The sequence below is a fragment of the Thrips palmi genome, unplaced genomic scaffold, assembly GCF_012932325.1.
Source record: "Thrips palmi isolate BJ-2018 unplaced genomic scaffold, TpBJ-2018v1 HiC_scaffold_1, whole genome shotgun sequence".
Classification (NCBI taxonomy): domain Eukaryota; kingdom Metazoa; phylum Arthropoda; class Insecta; order Thysanoptera; family Thripidae; genus Thrips; species Thrips palmi.
Window position 1 is genome coordinate 3,551,119 of NW_023144620.1, and position 18,329 is coordinate 3,569,447.

An 18,329-nucleotide genomic window follows, 5' to 3' on the forward strand; every position below is an offset into this window, starting at 1 on the left:
ATCCGTCGAATGCGAACAACGAGTGAGGAATGCCGCCAGGATGTCGCCCCGCCCCGCCCCGCCCCGCCCCGCCCCGCCCCGCCCCGTCCCACCTCGCCCCGCGCCCTATACCCCATTCCGTGGCAAAGCCCCAGGCATTCCTAAGAGCCACTCGCACCCTTTCCAACCCTTTCCCTTCCGCGCGACGGCACGGCTCCCTCGCGCGAGGCTACGGCCGCGCCCCGCCGCGCCCCGCCGCGCCCCACCGCGCCCCGGCTGGGCTCCGCTCGGACGGCACGTCGAAATAAACTCGTGCAACAATCCAATGCCGCGCGACGGGCGGGCCTCGAGGAGGAGAAGGGGGTGGGGTGTGGCGCCGCTACCCGTCCAGAGATCGCCTTCCAATGGAATTCTCCCCGGCGAACCGTCCGCGATCCGCGCCGGACAGGCTCAACAACACTCCTGGGGCGCGCGGTCCGGCCAAGTCGAAATGCATCGCGCCGAACGCGAACGCAATCGCCGGACCCCGCGGGGCGCCCAGTGGTGCCCAGCCCAGTGTTCTCGACCGGCCGGCGGGGCGGCGGGGCGGCGGCTCCCGATCAGCGGCGTGGCCATAACTCACAGCCCGCACGAACGGAACGGAATGGAACGGCTCGCCGACCGGGCGCACAGTGGGCCAAAACTCTAGACGCGTTTTTGAGCTCCAGAGTCACTTAATGGGACTCAAACTGAGTGTGTGACCCCATCAATGGATTGCTCTCCGAACGAGCAATCCATCGGTGGGGTCACACGTTCGGTTCGAGTCCTATTTAGCGACTCTGGAGCTCAAAAAACGTCCGGGATTTTGACCGCCTCCACCAGTCTTCTGGCCCACTGTGCGGTGCGGGTCCGGCCGGCCGAGGTCCGAGGCCATGCCCTGCTTGGTGTGCTTTGCGTTCCGGCGGTCACGTCCTTTACCCCCGGCTCCCCGACGAGGCCGCCAGGCCGCCAGGCCGGCCGTCTGGGACGTCCCTGCCAATACCCGCCCGCCTGCCTCCCCGCGCGTCTGCAGGCCCAGTCCGATTCCGAACAGCGTCATCGTCGCTCTGTCCTTCTCGCACTCATGCGGCGTCCCGCAGGGCTGCGAGGGAGACGGAGCGACATGCGCCGTCGTTCGGAATGAGCAGTCTCCAGGAACGGCTCGGCGCGGCTCGGCGCCAGTGCCAGTCCGGCCGTCCGCGTGGTTCGCCAACACTAACGGGCAGAGGGCGCTGCGGCTGCGCCACTGCTGCGCTGCGAGAGGGAGAGAGAGAGAGAGGGCTGCTTGTTCTTTCTGTGTGTCGGCTCGTGGGGCTTGGGGGCGCCGGGCCGGGGGTGGCGGCGTGGGGTGGCGGGGGGTGTCATTCCTATTCGGGGTGGGAGATGGATAAGGGTGCCTCCCCTCGGCCCGCCGCCACCGCCCGCCCGCCGGCCACCCCAACAACTCTACAACCCTCTTCACTCGCTGCACTGCTATAACGACAGCGCGACGGGGTGTGCACGGCGGCGGGGCGGGGCAGGGCGGGGCGGCCCGTGGGTGGTTATGGAGGGCGCGGCGAGCCGGCGCGTGCACGCAGCGACGTTCGCACCTTCCAGCGACGCAGCCTCCCGGCCCGAAGCGAAGGGTGGGCCGCCTGGCCGGGCGCTGATGTAACGCAACCTCAGCCGCCCTCAGCCTGCAGGCTCATTCCGAACCAAACAGCGTTCCGTGGTGCGTTCCGGTGCGGAGCGCCCCATGAGAGCGAGAGAGACAGAGCCACGAACGCGCGGCCCTTCAACACCGCCCTGCCGCCGCAACGCGGCGTCGTGCTTTACGGTCTCCATCGAGGCACGCGCGTTTTGCAGCCCACCGCAGTGCTGGCGCAGCCTGGCCCAGGCCTGGCCCAGCACACCGAGACCACCACCGCCGAGGCCACCGCAGCCGAGGCCGAGGCCACCACCGCCGAGACCACCGTCGAGGACGCCGCCGAGGCCACCGCCAGCGGACACGCGGACGGAGGAGTCGCGTCTGATTTTCCGGCAACTTGGATCGATTTGCCGCAGCGGTGCCGCGGCGCGCGCTCTCCTCGTCCTGCTCCAAGGCCCCAAGGTCCATCGGCCTGCACCTGCACTGGCTGGTGGATGGCGGATGCGTCGCCGCGCCACCTGCAGGCTGCAGAAAGGCCCGCACTAAAAGTTTCAGAGGCACTGGAATTTCGCTCCTGCTGTGTCTGTTGCTGCAGGTGGTCGGGGCGCCCGAATCCGGTTCGCAAGGACCTCGGTTCGATACAGGGTTCGCCCTTTGGTTTTCTTCCTCCGCCCGTCGCGTCTCTAGTGATGAGTTGGGAGCCCCTCCGGCGCTGCTCCCTCGGCAAATGTTTCTCCCGCTGCTTCCCTCCTCCTGGATGGACCTCATCGAAGGCAAGCCAAGCCAAGCCAAGGCAATGCCGGGGGATTCGGCTTCGGGATTCCAAGCGGGGCGTGGCGGACACGGCTGGCATGGCTGGCATGAAAAGAAGCACTCCACTCCGCAGACGGATTCCGAGAGTCGCTCTGTCTCTCTCGCACCTGGACGGGACGCCCCATGAAAGCGAGAGAGACAGTGCGACGAAAAGCGGCTCTCGGAATCAGTCTGCTGGCATTGAGCGCGGGACGGCGGGGCGGCGGGGCGGCGGGACGCCCACAGTGAAGTGGTACCGCCAGCGTGGCGCCACACTGCCGCACTGCCATGGCACTGCCGCACCTCCACCTCTGGCGGTGCAATCCGCGTGCGCACGCGGTAGTCCGTCTGGACCGGCACGGGCTGGGCGTGGTGTGGCACGGCACGGCACTGCAAGGCTCCAGGCCTGGGCACAGTGTGCCATTGTCTCGTTGCGTAAGCGCGGCGGCGAGAGCGAGCCCCCCTTATTGTCACTCGGACAATGGCACCCCTACGCCCCCCCCCCCCCCCGGGGCCCAGGGCCGCCGCCACGGCCCCTACCCCAACGTGACGAGCCTGTCAAATGACTGAGGCCCCTTTCAGTTAGCATAATATTGGAGCGAGGCGCGGCTGCGTGGCGGCTGCGTGGCGGCGCCCCCCACCGAACCCTTCCCCTTGTCTCGCCAAACCCACAAAGCGGCCACAATTAGCGTCTCTCTCCCTCCCACTACTGTAGTTGCTACCTCCCTCCCCCCCCCCCCCCCCCCTCTCTCTCTCTCTCTCTCTCTTCTGCCTCGCGTTCTGAAACTCATTAGAGAAACTGCAGGGCGGCGAGGGCGGCCCGGGGCAGTGCCATGGCAGTGCGGGGAGCAGGGCGCCTCAGCCAATTGCGATTATTTCTCTCGCTCACACTGTTAGCACCGCCATTGTGGGGCGATTGTGTGGCCCACACCTGGACGGACGGACGGACGGACAGGCGGACTGACAGACAGACAGACAGACAGACAGACAGACAGACAGACAGACAGACAGACAGACCGGCCTACACGCTCCATCGGCACTATATGTTGTTTGCGGATGTGGCCCCAAGGCACATGGAACAGGCGGCACCCGGGGACGGGGAGGGACGCTAAGTGCGCGGGGCGGGGCGGGGCGGGGCGGGGTGGGGCGGGGTGGGGTGGGCTGAGGCGCGCGGACAATGTTGCACATAATTACGGGCACGCTAAACCCCCTCGTTACCGGTATCTGTGTTGCCGTGTGTGTGTGCGTGTGTGTGTGTGTGAAGGGTGAAAGCCCACGCATGTTCAAAAGACCGACCCCCCGATTCCCCCTGCAGTGTCCTGGCCGTCCCAGCCCGGCCCCAGCTGTGCCCAAGCCGCGTCGACTCAGCAGAAGCGGCCGCCCCGCCCCGCACCGAGAGTCATCAATTCAATCAAGCAGGCAACTAATCAAGGAGCGGGTAATCCACCGGCGGGTCGTTTAGCGGGGCACTCAGCGCTGACGCCATCGGGCTGGCCGGCCGGGGGGCACGCCAGAGCCACGCCAGAGCCAGGCCCGCAGACCACTGCCGTGTGGCTGGCCGTCTGGCAGTGCAGGTGCAAGGACACTCTCGAAAAGAACCGACCGCCTTTTCCACTTTTCTCCGCCCTGGCCGGCCAGCCTTGATGAGATGAAGGGAGAGTCTAGTCCATCTGCATGCACACTGTGGGGGTTAGGTGCTCGAAGCGAACGTGTGACCCCACCAATGGATTCCTTGCTCGGAGAGCAATCCATTGGGTCACACGTTCGGTTCGAGTCCCATTTAGCGACTCTGGAGCTCAAAACGCGTCAAGAATTTTGGCCGCCTCCACCGGTCTTCCGGCCCACTGCGCACCGCCACACTGCCGCCAGCCTTGGTGAGATGGAGGTCGAGCACAGTCCGTCTGCATGCGCACTCGCACGGCACCGCCACACTGCCACACGCCGCCGCGCGCCGCGCCGAACCATTGCCCACTGGCTGGGAACAACACGCGGCGCCGGGAAAAGAGAAGAGAAAGAGCGAGAAACAACCAAAAAGAGGAAATTATGAAAACGTCGAGTGCGGAATAGCTTTTGTAGTAGAAACACGGTTAGCCGCGCCGGCAGCCATGCGCACCAACCGGCCAAGATATACTCGTGGAAAAAGGGAGAAAAGACAATAAAATATGCAAATGAATGGCGCGGCGCGGGGAGGCCGAGGCCGTGTTCTCCATCTGTAATGGCAACGCCGAGGCGGCCGTGGCGAGGCAGGCGTGGAAGGCAAGGCGTGACCCACATCTAGGGCGGTCTAGGCCCCGATGGCCCAATCCGAGCCGAGCCGGCCTAACCAGCCCGGCCGGCCGCCAGCCCGGCCAGCCCCCTCAAGCCTCGAGCGGGCAGGGGGGAGAAGGAAGAACCCTCCTCAGTAATTTAAGCCAAAAACGTTGACTCCTCTCCGACCACAACCTTCCATTTCCACCCCTTATTATGCCCGGGGCTGCCTTCCTGGCCATCACCACCCTCGGCAGCCTCGCTCTCTGTCTCCCTCGCACTCACGGGGCGTCGTCATGGGTGCGAGGGAGACGGAGCGACCCGAGAACGCCGCGGCCCGCACCGAGATCTGCTTACAGCCCCTTGAATCATGGCCCCGGTCCGCGGTGGAAATTATTTAGACGGGAATCATTCCTGGCGGGGCCCGGTGCCCGGTCCACCCGGCCCCTTCCACTCCTCCCCTCCAACCAGCCCTAACAAGACCGGAGCGCGGAGCGGCGGGGGTGCATTCCGGCAAGTCCTCATAACCCCGGCCGGCTGATCTCTGGGCGTCTCTGGGCCCGGGTACTCCGCGCTACAGATTTACCCTGCGAAGATGCAACCACAAAAATTCCCCAAAATTACCCGGCGTGGCCCTCGGCGTGGCCCTCGGCCTCCGAGCTCGCCGTCGTCCGGAAGTCATGCCGTCCCCGTACGAGGCAGTCGGGGCGCGCGGCCCGGAGTCGGAGTTTCCGGGGAGCGCGGCGCCGGTAGTCCGTCCGGCCGAAACTAGACCGGGGCGTAACGATGCAGTCTGCGCAACGAGTTTGCTTAGGACCCGGTCTTCAACGACATGGTCTCTACCAGGAGCTGCAGGGGCTCCCGAGGGACGGACGAACAGCGCGCTTTCTGCCCTGCAGCCTGACTCCGAGAGTCTCACTCACACTCACGGGCGCCCTGTCTAGGTGCGAGAGAGACAGAGCGACGAAAACGACTCTCGGAATCAGTCCACTGGGCCTCCGAGGGCAGCAAGCAGCAAGCGGCCTGCACCGGGACCCAGCCCCTCAAGCGTATGGCAACTAATTCAGCCCCACCCCACCCTTCAGCCCCTGCTTCCGCCGTGCCAGTCCGTCCCGGGGCCCAGGCCCAGGCCCAGGGCTCGAGGGCTGGTGGGTCGGTCCGGCTCCCTAGCCTATTACAGTGCGTAATTAAAGGGCGCTAAAAAGGGCCGGCCGGCACGGCTGCCACGGCACAGTGGGCCAGAAGACCGGTGGAGACGGTCAAAATCCCGGACGCGCTCTGGAGCTCCAGAGTCGCTAAGTGGGACTCGAACCGAACGTGTGACCCCACCAATGGACCGCTCTCCGAACGAGGAATCCATTGGTGGGGTCACACGCTCTGTTCGAGTCCTGTTTAGCGACTCTAGAGCCCAAAACGCGTCTAGAGTTTTGGCCTGCGGCGCCCGTCTGAACTGTGCTCGACGAGTCAGACGTGGATGCAGAGAGCGAAAGGGCTCGATCGGTGGGGCAGCAGCACGCGCCGCGCCGTCCAACCCTCAGCCTCTGGGTGGCGGTGTAGTGCCGCAGAATGCGTCTTGCTGTCCCTCTCGCACCTCTACGGGACGCCCCGAGAGTGCGAGGGAGACAGCGCTGCTCGGCTTGGGCGTGCCGGCGGCGCGGCGCGGTCTCGGGTTGCTCTCGCCGTGATTAGCTCCCAAGATGAACGTGCTAATTTACGGAATGGAATCCCCCGACGGCACCGACGGCACCGAAGGTCGAAGCAGAGGAGGGTTGAGTCGGGCCGAGTCGGGCCAAGCCGGATTGCCGGCCAGGGTTGACGGGCAAGGTCCAGTGCCCGGGGCAGCGACCGACCGACGCCAGCCACGCCAGCGCCAGATGCTAAACTCGCCGTCCTGACTGGCCGGGCCGGGCCGCCTGCACCCACCGCGTCGCCCCGCGTCGCCCCGCGTAGTGCGAACTGCTCTCCAGCGATAATGAAATCACTGCGCCGAGATCGGGCGGAAGGGAAGGCAAGGGCGGTGAGGCGGTGTGGCGTCCGGGCCTTGGAGGCCGCCGTCAGGCCGCCGTCCGGTGCCGCCGGCTGCAGAGCGATTCTGCGCCGCGTGCCGTCGCTCCGTCTCTCTCGCGCCCCAGCGGTGCGCCGGTACGCCCCGGGAGTGCGAGAGAGACGGAGCGAGCGGCGGCGCAGCAGGCGAGGCGGCAAGGGCCACCTCGGCCGCCTTAATCATTCGGGGCCCAAGACGAAACGGAACAGGGCGGCGCGGGGTGGCGCTTCTCTCTCTCTCTCTCTCTCTCTCTCTCTCTCTCTCTCTCTCTCTCTCTCTCTCTCTTTCTCTCTCTCTCTCTCCCTCGCTCTCTCTCTCGCTCTCTCGCTCTCCTTGAGTCCACAGTCCCGGGGCTCGACAGCGGAAGTGCCCCGCGCCCCTTCCCGCCGTCGAGTGCTGCACCGTGGCCGCGGAAGGCCGCCGGCCCCGCGGCGCTGAGGGGGGGGGGCGTTTCCTGTTAAGTTTGCCTGTGATTCGACGCAGTTACGGGGGTGTGCCCGCCGCGCCTCGCCGCGCCTCGCCGCACCGCGGCCCGCCGGCTGGCCAGGCAGTGTGCCTGACTTGGTCGAGTCGTCGTCGTCTGAGGAACGCCGCCGGGGCAAGTTTAAACGTCTGAGCAAAAGTCCCCACTTTATAAACAACTTCCGAGTCCATAGATAACGACAAAGTTTCCCACTGGAGTGTCCCGTCTCCAGTCGAGCCGCACTTCAGAGGGCCTGTCTGTCTGCCTGCCTGTCTACTGTCCGTCAGTCCGGAGACCAGCGGCCGGCGGGGAGGCGCGCGTGACGGGGAGAGTCCGCCGTCAGAACGAGACAGCTCAATATGGCCCGGGCGTCCCCGTCTCCCAGGTGAACCCTCTTGACCGCGGCCGACGCGATATGATCTAGGCATCGGGGTCAGCGCCGCCATGGCACCGCCATGGCACCGCCCTCCTCCCCTGTCGCGTTTTGACGCGACGCCGGCCGCCGGGGGAACGGAACGCAAGCCAAACTTTGACGGCGGTGTGACACGCGGCTGAAATTCCTTCGAGCGCGCGCGTGCCCGCCGCCCCGGCCGCCTAGCCGCCCCCTCCCACGGGGACTCGAAGCCGGGCCACTTTCGGGGCGGGCCACGCCGGGCCACAGCAGGTGTCGGGGGAGCAGGGCGCGCCGAGGCAAGCAGGCAGCCGCCTCCGGAGAGGGCATTATTTTCATTCCCTTCTCAAAGTATGAGAAATTGCACGTCTGCTTTTCTCTGTTTTCGCCCCCCTGCTGCGGGATAATTTACGCCGAGGCCCTGGGTGGGGCCGGGATCGTCGGCAGGAAGCACACCTCCGCCGCCGCCCTGCCGCCCTGCCCTGCCGCCTCCCCGTCGACACGGGGCCCTCCGGGGCCTCTGGGAGCCACGCCGCGCCACACCACGCCACGCCCGGCCCGCTCAAAGGAACCCCTCGCCGTCCTCCTCGGCGTCCTCGTCCTCGTCCTCGTCCCCCGGGGCCCGGACGTATTTCCATCTAAAAGCAACAATGCAAATTGGACGGGGGTCACGGCTGCCAGCGGCCGCGCGGCCACGCCGCCGTCGCCAGCGCGGTTCGCTCGGCGTCCACCGCGACGCCTCGGTCACGTCCCACAGTGGGCCAGAACACTGTTAAAAAAATTCTTAAACTTAATACAAAATGACATCTTAATTTTAATAACCTTTTGAAAGGATATGAAAACTCATAAAGGTTTGTGAAGTTTAAGAAAATTTCTTACATTTACCAAAACATTTCTGACAAGTTATGAAAATATTGGTAACTTTCAGAAACTTTATTAAAATTGAAAAACAGGTTCATAAAATTTAAGATTGTTTGCCAAATGCCATTATTTGTTTCTTAAAATTCAAAATTACTATAACTTTTCATATTTGATTCTCATCCTGCCAGTTAAAATTGTGATCATTGGACGCTTCACTACCAGTGTACGTAAAGAACAAACTTGGATGATCTTGGTCATGTGAAGTCGTGTTTGGAGGCCCTGGGATGAGCGCTTCCGCTGCCTAGTGGAGTCTCCGCCGAGAGGCTTGGAGTCATCCACATCCTAGAGCCCGCCTCGCAGAGCTCACTCGTGGCGTAGTTGGTAGCGTCGCGGTGCGGTAATCCGGAATTCCGGGTTCGAGACCGAGTTTCAACCACGCTTCCAAGCAACTTCGGCAGTGAAATCGACTACTACCATACAATGAGTATCTCATTACGTACATAAGGCGTTAAATTTTTCCCTACTCTGTGTTAAATTCTTCTTAAATGCAAAAACTACTTTTAAGAAACAGATTATTACTTTTCATATTTGGTTCTTACTTTTAAGAAGAAAAAGTTTATTACTTTTACTACCAAAAAGTCTTTGTAAACTGCTTCATAAAAAAGTTTCTTAAAATTAAGATGGATTTTTTTAACAGTGAAGACCGGTGGAGGCGGCCTGAACCCCGGACGCGTTTTCAACTCCAGAGTCGCTAAACGGAACTAGAGCCGAAAGTGCGACCCCATCATTTAATTTCTCGTTGGCAGAGCGGCAGAGAAATCCATTGGTGGGGTCACATGTTCGGTTCGAGTCCCATTTAGCGGTTCTGGAGCTCAAAACGCGTCCGGGATTTCGACCGCCGCCGCCGGTCTTCTGGCCCACGGTAGGACCCCGGCAGGTACCTCGCAAACAGGCCTGCAGCTGCTCCCGAATGCAAAGGGAGCGCTAAGGCGCGCGTTCAAAGTTTGCGTCGCAGCCCGGGGCGGCCCGGGGCCTCAGGCCCGGCTGGGGCTGGCTGGGCCACGACGCCAGTGTACACACCAGCCTGTATCCAAAGACCAACTTCGGGCCGAAAGGGTCGGACGTGATTTGCGTCGGCAGCACTGCACGCGGCACGGCCTGGCACAGCGTGGCACAGCACGCCGCTGCACTGTAACGCGGCCGAACAGGGTTGCCTGCGGGATAGGGAGGGGTTGGCAGCACTAGGCAGCACGCACACCACTCCAACCATTCGTGCGGCTAGAGTCCGCCCGCGGGTCGGAAGAAGGGGGAACCTCGGACCGCGTCGCCAAGCCCGTCCCCGCCGGCAGACCGATTCCGAGAGTCGTTTTAGCGTCGCTCCGCCTCTCACGCACCTCCACGGGACGCCCCATGAGTGCGAGAGAGACAGAGCGAAGAGGCGGACTTTCGGATTTTGACGGCAGGCCGCCAGCTGGACGCGCGATTCGCCATACCTGCCCTGCCTGCCCGGCTGCACACTAATGGGGCGTCGCATTACCGGAATTGGTGGTTCTCCCTCGCTCTCTCCCCTCCCCCCCCCTTCTCTCTCTCACTCACTCTCTCTCTCTCCCTCTCTTTTCTGTCGCCAGGCATTGCGGCCACCCCATGAAGCGCCTTGGAGGTAGGCAATACACTGCACGCCAGCGCGGCGCGTTGCCTACCCTCACTTCGTAAGGCGCTGAGCGCCGCAACCGGGCAGCAAGAAGACTCTTCGATGGTGCCGAGGGTGTGCCCCCCAGAGGTCGGGTCATGTCGCGGCGGAGAGAGAGAGAGAGAGAGAGAGAGAGAGAGAGAGAGAGACAGACAGACAGACAGAGAGAGAGAGAGAGAGACAGAGAGAGGGGGGGGCAGGGGCTCCGCCCAATGGGTATTGAATCTGTCCAAACCGTCAGGCGTGCCAAAACTTGCTGACACAATTCAAACTTGGCGTCGTCGTCGCCCGCACATATTCGCGTCGCCTCGCTGACGTCGACACCGCGTCACCGCCAGCGCCAGCAGCGGACCGGTTCGGAGGGTCGCTTTCGTCGCTCTGTCTCTCACACCTTTGCGGGACGCCCCATGAGTGCGAGAGAGACAGGGCGTCGAAAACGACTCTCGGAGTCAGCCTTCTGCTCGACGGACGCTGTATCCCTCTCCGCGCTACGCCCCATTTTTTCTCCCGCCTCCTCCTTCCCCCCCTCCCTCGGGAGGCTGGCGAGCCCGGCCGAGAATACAAACAGATTTTTCACCGAGTTTTTTTTTCTCCCCCGTTTCTTAATTATTTTGCTCACCTGATCGCCGTTCCCGGAGTGTGCGGCGTGTGCGGCGTGTCCCTGTGGCGGCGCCGCCGACGGGGCCCGAGCCATGTCAGGAGGCGGGCAGGGCGGGCAGGGCGACCAAGGCGCACCTTGGCCCCGCCATGCGCCGCGGCGCCATCCACCGCGCCCCAGCCCCAGCGCCCCGCCAGTCCTGCCGACAGAAGGAGAAGAGAGAAAGGAATTAGCAGTCCGAACGTGGAGCGAGGCTGCAGTGCAGGCACTGTGCAACAGTCGGCATTGGCACCGACGTTTTCGTTTTCGCGTTTTCGTTTTCGTTTTCGTTTTCGTTTTCGTTTTCGTTTTCGTTTTCGCGTTTTCGTTTTCGTTTTCGCGTTTTCCTTTTCCTTTTCCTTTTCCTTTTCCTTTTCCTTTTCCTTTTCCTTTTCGTTTTCGTTTTCCTTTTGGATTGCTCTCCGAACGAGGAATTCGTTGGTGGGGTCACACGTTCGGTTCGAGTCCTGTTAAGCGACTCTAGAGCTCAAACCACGTCTCGATTTTTGGCCGCCGTCGCCAGTCTTCTGACCCACTGTGCGACCTCGCTGAGCCCGTCTCTGGATCCGCCCCCGAGGTCGAGAAAGAGGGGGAGGGGGCAAGGAGGAGCCGGGTGGTCGGTGAACGCCGTCCTCTTTCAGAAACTTTTCTTTCACTCGAGCGAACGAGGCAGTAAGGTTGCATGGAGGCTTCTCCTCTATATCGGCCGCGACGTGCAAGGACTGCGGCCGACTGCGGCCGACTGCGGCCGACTGCGGCGGCACTTGGCCAACTTTTACCAGGGACTAAGACCCACACGTGTGATAAATTTGACCGGCCCTTTCGGCCCTCTCCGTGGCGCTGGCGGCGCCGGTGCGAAGTACGAACCCATCAAATCCGGTAAGCCCCCCGACGCCCAGCTCCGCGCTACAAAACTTGGGAGGCGTTGTGTATAGTCAAGGAGAGCCGGCGGCAACGCCAAGCAACGCCAAGCAACTGCCTCCTGGCTCCCCGGGGGTCCCAGGCGGTTCCAGGCCGCGGAGCCGGGCGTAAAGTAACGCAGCCTTTTGCCTTAATTAACGAAGAGTTTCGAAAGTGTTGGCAAGTCTCTTCGACTATCAAGTGCTTCTCGCGGCGCGGCGGGGCCCGGCGGGTTTGGGCCGCGCCGCGCTAATCCAGCATCCCGCGCGCTGGCTGGAAAGAATGGAGCGGTCGCTGGAGAACCTATTTCAACGCCCTCGCTCCAACGCCACCGCACACTCGGAGGAAAAAGTACTGGTTTCGCGAAAACCTCCAGTCCTGGTATTTTGTTTCCGTTTCCATCGTTGTTGTTGCGTTTGGCGTTTCCTGGCAGTGCACCGGGATGAAGCTGCTGGGTGCCTTGGTGGTGGAGTGGAGAGTGTTTCTCTCGGTCTCTGCCTGCCTGCCTGCCTGCCTGACTGGGGCACCGGGCCAGGCACCGGTGTGGAGTGCGCTGGAGTGTACGGAGGATATTTCAGCCGGTAAAGCTCGCCCCGCTCTGCCTTCTCTTTATGCCGACGCAAAGGGCTGGCTGCTCGGGCTGGCTGGCTGGCTGGCTGGCTGGGCTGGACTGGCTGCTGCGTACCCGACCTGGCCGTTACCGGCGAAATGTCCAAACGCAAAGTCCCCCACTGGTGTAAAATTCATCAGGATTTCAATCAGGAATTGCGATTGCTCGGTTTTCTGATTGGAAAATCCTGTGTATTCGGGTCCTCGGATGGGTAGATTGGTACCAGTCTGATGGCTATTTCTGATCGTTTACTTCTGATGGAAGTTCCGAGTGGTAAGACACGTCAAAAATCGGAATATGACCGGCGTTGCACCCTTCAAAATTGATGGCAACTTTCGGAGTCCAACTGGTTCCAAATCTGAAGTCCGATTCGATAGCTCGTGATCACCCCGATTGCTACTAAGATGATCCGAGGGTATAAATTGAATGGCCCTAGTCTCGCTATGACACATACCAAATTTGAAACCGAGGCGCAATATTTGCGACTTTTTTAGCAAAGTACTTTGACACCATCAAAATTCCTGATGTTCTTTCTGAGTTCTGAGCGGCATCAGCAATAGAAAAGCAGCCAGAAATTTTCTGATTGCTGAACAAATATCAGGGAAATTCTGCTCGCACTCGCCCGAAATTCGAATTTTATTCGGTTGAATCAGGACTTTTTCTGATTGACAATCAGAAATCAGAAACAATTCCTGTTGACAATCGAAATCAGAAACATTCCTGATTGACAATCAAAATCGAAAATCAATCAGAAAATCCTGATTTCCGATTGGAAATCAGAAATTTAATAAGAAAGCCTGGCGGCATGCACCGGGCCCTCAATCTTCGGGCCGGGGGGCGCTCGCTGCGTTTGGGGCGCGTTACCCGGGCCGGGTCCCATCGGAAAAAAAAGCGGATGGGGAGGCAAAGCCTCACCGCACCTTTCAGTTTCCCAAGCTCCGCCGCAGGCAAGTTCTCGAGAGCAAAGTCGAGATGTTGCCCAGTAGGCAGGCTGAGGCTGGCAACCGTTTCGAAACTGCCGCACGAGGGGGAAATCACTCCTAAAACCTGCGACCCGACTATTACGCCTATAACGCTCTATTACGCCTCAAAATATAGCGATTAAGCTGAAAACAGACCAAAAAACCCCTAAAATAGATCAAATTTTGAGAATTTCAGCTATTACGCTACTATTACGCACACTATTACGCGTGCTATTACGGACAGAGTGACCCGACTATTACGCGAGTGCTTTCTCCCTCGCTGCCGCATGGTTGCCTACACTCTCGCGGGGCGGCGACACTGCGTAACTTACTGCGTCGCGTCCGGTCCGGTCTGCGGGGATTACTACGCGCTGCTTCGCTGTTTCTCTTACGCCAGCTGCGAGTGACTGACCGAGGGCTGCGAGTTTGCGACTCAAACACAGGAAAGTTGTCTCAAACATCAGCGCCCATCGCTCTAATGGCGTTCTCAAGTTTGCGTCGCCCCGCCCCGCGCTGCTGTACAAGTACCGCGGAGGGAGAATGCCGCTCGCGTCGCAAAAAGTTGCCGAGTAAATATACGTGTTGCAGCCTCGTGCCTTTCACGGCCCTGGCCGCGGTTGGCGGCCAACTTGTCCCCGGCCGCTGCGGCTCCTACTTTTCCCTCCCTTTTCACTCACTTTTATTTTTATTCCCCCGTCAATGATGCAGCAATCCATAATCCGTCCGGCCTCGGCGGCAACGGCACCGCGGCAGTCGCGACGCGGCAAAACTCGTCAGTCCTGGGTATCCCTGGGTATCGCGTTACTGTCGCGGCGCGGCGAGAAAAAAAAAATCGCTCCGGAATGGGGACGGTAACGAAGTTTGGGCGCAGCTTCATTTTCCAACAGCTGTCAACCCAAAGGGGGTCTGCCGTCCCCGCGGCGCGCCACTTGGTGACTGGTAATCCGAGCCAGGCCGAGCCGGCCACGCGGTGGGCGCTGCGGCCACAGACGCGTTTTGAGCTCCAGAGTCGCTAATTGGACTCGAACCGAGCGTGTGGCCCCACCAATGGATTTCTCGTTCGGAGAGCAATCCATTGGTGGGGCCACACGTTCGGTTCGAGTCCCATCTAGCGACTCTGGAGCTCGAAACGCACCCGGGGTTGTTGACCGCCCCCACCGGTCTTCTGGCCCACTGTGGACCACTTGGCGGGTGGTAATCCGAGCCGCGCTTCGGCCAGTCCGCGCATGTTTGTGTTTGGCTTTTACTTTCGTTCTTTATTTGCGCCCGTCGCTTTGTGTCGCTCTGCCTTCGTGTATCGCGTGGGGCTTAGAGAGCCGTGCGCTGCGACTCGGGGCGCGGCGGGGCGGGGCGGGGCGGGGCGGGGCGGGGCGGGGCGGGGCGGGGCGGGGCGGGGCGGGGCGGGGCAGTTGGCGTGGCCCGTTTTCGTCCATAACAAGATTTTAGCACGCAGTTAGCCGCAGTTAGCGCAGTCAGTGAGTTTTCCGCGAGGCGCGCGAGGGCCTTGTTGGGGGCGTGGCGCGCGACGTGGGCGTGGCGGGGGCCGCCGGGTATAACGGCTAACTGCCTCGCAGCACACGCCCCCCGCCCCGATGTGCCGAAGCGCCAAACTCGACAACGCGCCAGTTTCGTCACGACTTTGCGCGCGCCGCGCGCCGCGCCGCCGCCGGAAAGTCCCCGTTCCACTCCGTGTCCGCGGCCGCGGCCGCCATCGCCATCGCCATCGTCATCGTCATCGCCGAGCGCCTAATCCGGCGACAAAGGCCCCCAATTGTCCGCGCGGCCATCCCGGCGGCGCCGGTCTTCGTTAGCCCTCCACAAGTCTAATTCCATTTACTCGGCATCGCCCGGCCCGCCCGGCTCGCCCGGGACGAGGACTGTTTTCAATTGGCTCCGCATTCACGCTTTTCGCTTTGAAGCCCCCCCCTACTGTTCCCTACCTGCACGATTCGCCGCAGCGGAATCAAGAGCTGCGCTCTCCCAAGTGGCGCGCCGTTGCTGTTGTTGTTGTTGTTATTTCTTTGTTGTTGTTTTCTTCGCAAGGAGCATAGTATTGCTCCACTTGCTTCCAACGACAAGGAGTGACCACGCCTAGATGCCCGCATACCCACCCCGCCCCGCCCCGCCCCGCCCCGCCTCGCATCGCGCCGCATCGTCCCGCCATGCTTCATTTTATTTATGGAACTCGAGTGGTAGCAGCAGTCCACGCGGTCCGACCGAGGCTTATTCCATCCCCGAGGACGGCGTTTGTGGGAGGCGGCGGGGGCGGCGGGGGCAGCGGGGGCAGCGGCGGGGGCGACGCTGCGGCCGGGCGAGCTGCTCGTATTCGCGCTGTAATGTAATTTCCCCGGCATGACAAAGTAATATTTCTTCCCTGTGGCCACAGGGGATGGCGTGGCGTGGCGCGGCGTGGCGCGGCGTGGCGCGGTCGGGATGCCATGCGGGGGTGCCACCAGCCAACAGCATCGCCCCGGCCGCTGCAACCCCGCGCCGCGCCGTAGCGCCGCGTCGCCAGTCACCAGAGTCGCGGGGGGTGTCGCGACTAAACGTCACTTTCATCTCTTTTTCTGTTTGTTTTCTCGCTCCCCTTCTCTGTATTCCCCCTTTCCCGACCCCCTCTTCTATTTTCTTTCCTTCTTTAATTACCGAGTCCCTTTTTGCATTCGCTGCACGGCGCTGCAGGCTGATTCCGAGAGTCGTCGCCCTGTCTCTCTCGCACCTACACGGGACGCCCCATGAGTGCGAGAGAGACAGAGCGACGACTCTCGGAATCAGCCTGCCTCTGCCGGCGCGTGCTTCAGCGCCATGCTGGCCTCGTCGCCAGTGCAAACCCCCCCCCCCCTCCATAGCAATTTCCAGTGCAACGCAGTGCAACGTGCTCGGTGGCGCGGACACGCGCTGCGCCTGTGTGAGTGCGTGCGTGCGTGCGCCACCGAGAGTTTACCGTCTAAGTTATTTATCGCGAGGCTATAGTGCCGCGCGCCGCCCGAAGGGCTTTCGCTGCTGCTGTTGGGGCGGGGCGGGGCGGGGTGGGGCGGGGCGGTCCGCCAGGCCCTTTTGCCAGGCTCATGTGAGAACGGATGTGCGCCGCACTGAATAGGACACTTTAGCCCAGCCGGCCGCCTCCTCCTTTCCTCACGCGGTCCTTAACGCGTCCCTCGGGGCCGCTGGGCCGGCGAGGCGAGGCGAGGGCCCGGCCCCGACTAAGTTATGGATGACCCCCGCACGCCCCGCACGGCCCATGTGCTCAACACGGCGCGCGACACGGTGTCACAACTCGGAGTTAGGGCGCGCCTCGAACTCGAACAATGCTTTCGTCGCTCTGTCTCTCTCGCGCCCCTGCGGCACTCCTGGGCACGCCCCTCGAGTGCGAGAGAGACAGAGCGACGGAAGCTTTCATCCAGGGCCGTTCCTGCTTTGGCTGACACACTGCGTCGGGCCGGCCGCTCCCACCTGCCTAGTAATCCTGATCATGGCAGGCATGCCGCTATGGCGACCAGCATCCGCTTTTACTGCCCAGCAGACTGATTCCGAGAGTCGTCACTCTGTCTCTCTCGCACTTAAGAACTCCCCATGAGTGCGAGAGAGACTCTCGACTCTCGGAATCAGTCTGCCTACCCATGCCTCGGTGCGTCGGAGCTAGCTGCGTTGTCATTGGCATCACTCCCACTGGGAGTGCGGTGCACTAATAGTCGCCAGCGAATGGACAGCAGTCACGTGCTACATCCTAACATTACCTGCAGCACGGCGCGGCTAATGGAATTTTCCCGGAACCTCTCACACTGACGACAGCATGAGTGCACGTCAGTTGATGGTGGCGACCGCTAGCAGTTTGCGAACACGAGGCTGGACTTTCAACTTCGTCTTTTCCAGGGAGCATTTAACCATTTCTCTCTAAGTCTTGTCTGCAGCTCGACGGTAGTTTTTCACTTGTCAAAAATGAATAGGTCCCTGGAAAAGACTATTAAAAATCCAAACGCTTTGTTTTACAAAAAAAAAAGATCAAATTTTTGCACTACGCCTGCCGCTGTAAGCTCACAAAAAATGCAAACAGTGAAGTTTTTGAAATTTTCCGCGAAGATTGCGGTCAAATTTTCTCCCCCCCCCCCCAAGTTACCCAAGAACTTCCAAGATTGTTATTTTTTTTACAGGTGGACTAAAATATGTGCTCAATTAGACACCCCTTTCGCTCGACCGGAAGATTTGCGCTGCCCGGGGCGAGGATGATTAAAGAGGCGGGAAAAAAAGAGAAGAGAAGAGGGGAAGGTGTTTCGGATCAGTGAATCCGGCCGGCCGGGCCATAGGACGGGCCAGGCCGGCCTGATGAACGAACGGTCCGAGGGAAAAGAAGAGTGGGACGCTGCTCGGCACACTGCCCCGCCCTGCCTGCCAGCATGGACAGACTCGGAGAATAAAGTTCCCTCTCCTGGAACCAGTTTAACTGCAGCCTCGCCAAGACGGCAACGTCACCATACACTTCTTTCAAAAAAAAATATATATATGAATTTTCAGGCCATTTCTTAACAGTGCAGAGTCGCTGCTTTCTAAAGACTGCTGCGATGCTCTTTGTTCCACGCACACATCACTCCCCAATAATTATTCCCTCCACGGCTGGAATTTTTTTGTTTTTCAGGGAGTTTTCTTACTTTTTATTTTGCGCCCTGCAGCGCTCCCTTTCTCTCCTCCTCTGTTGCTGCTGCAGGCGGTCGTCGAATAATATTTTGCCGCGCTTTTCCGCTGCATTGTGAATTGTTGTGGAGGAGGGCGTGAATGATGGCGCGGCGCGCAACGAACGTTAGCGCCGGCCAAAAAGAACGAAGAGAGAAAATAAGCGTGCGACGGCACGCCGCGCACAGTGGGCCAGAAGACCGGTGGAGGCGGCCAAAACTCTAGACGCGTTTTGGGCTCCAGAGTCGCTTAAATGGGACTCGAACCGAGCGTGTGACCCCACCAATGGATTGCTCTCCGAACGAGGAATCCATTGGTGGGGTCACACGTTTGGTTCGAGTCCTATTTGGCGACTCTGGAGCCCAAACCGCGTCATGGCCGCCTCCACCGGTCTTCTGGCCCACTGTGCGGGGAGAAGAAGCTCTGCGGAAGCAATGACG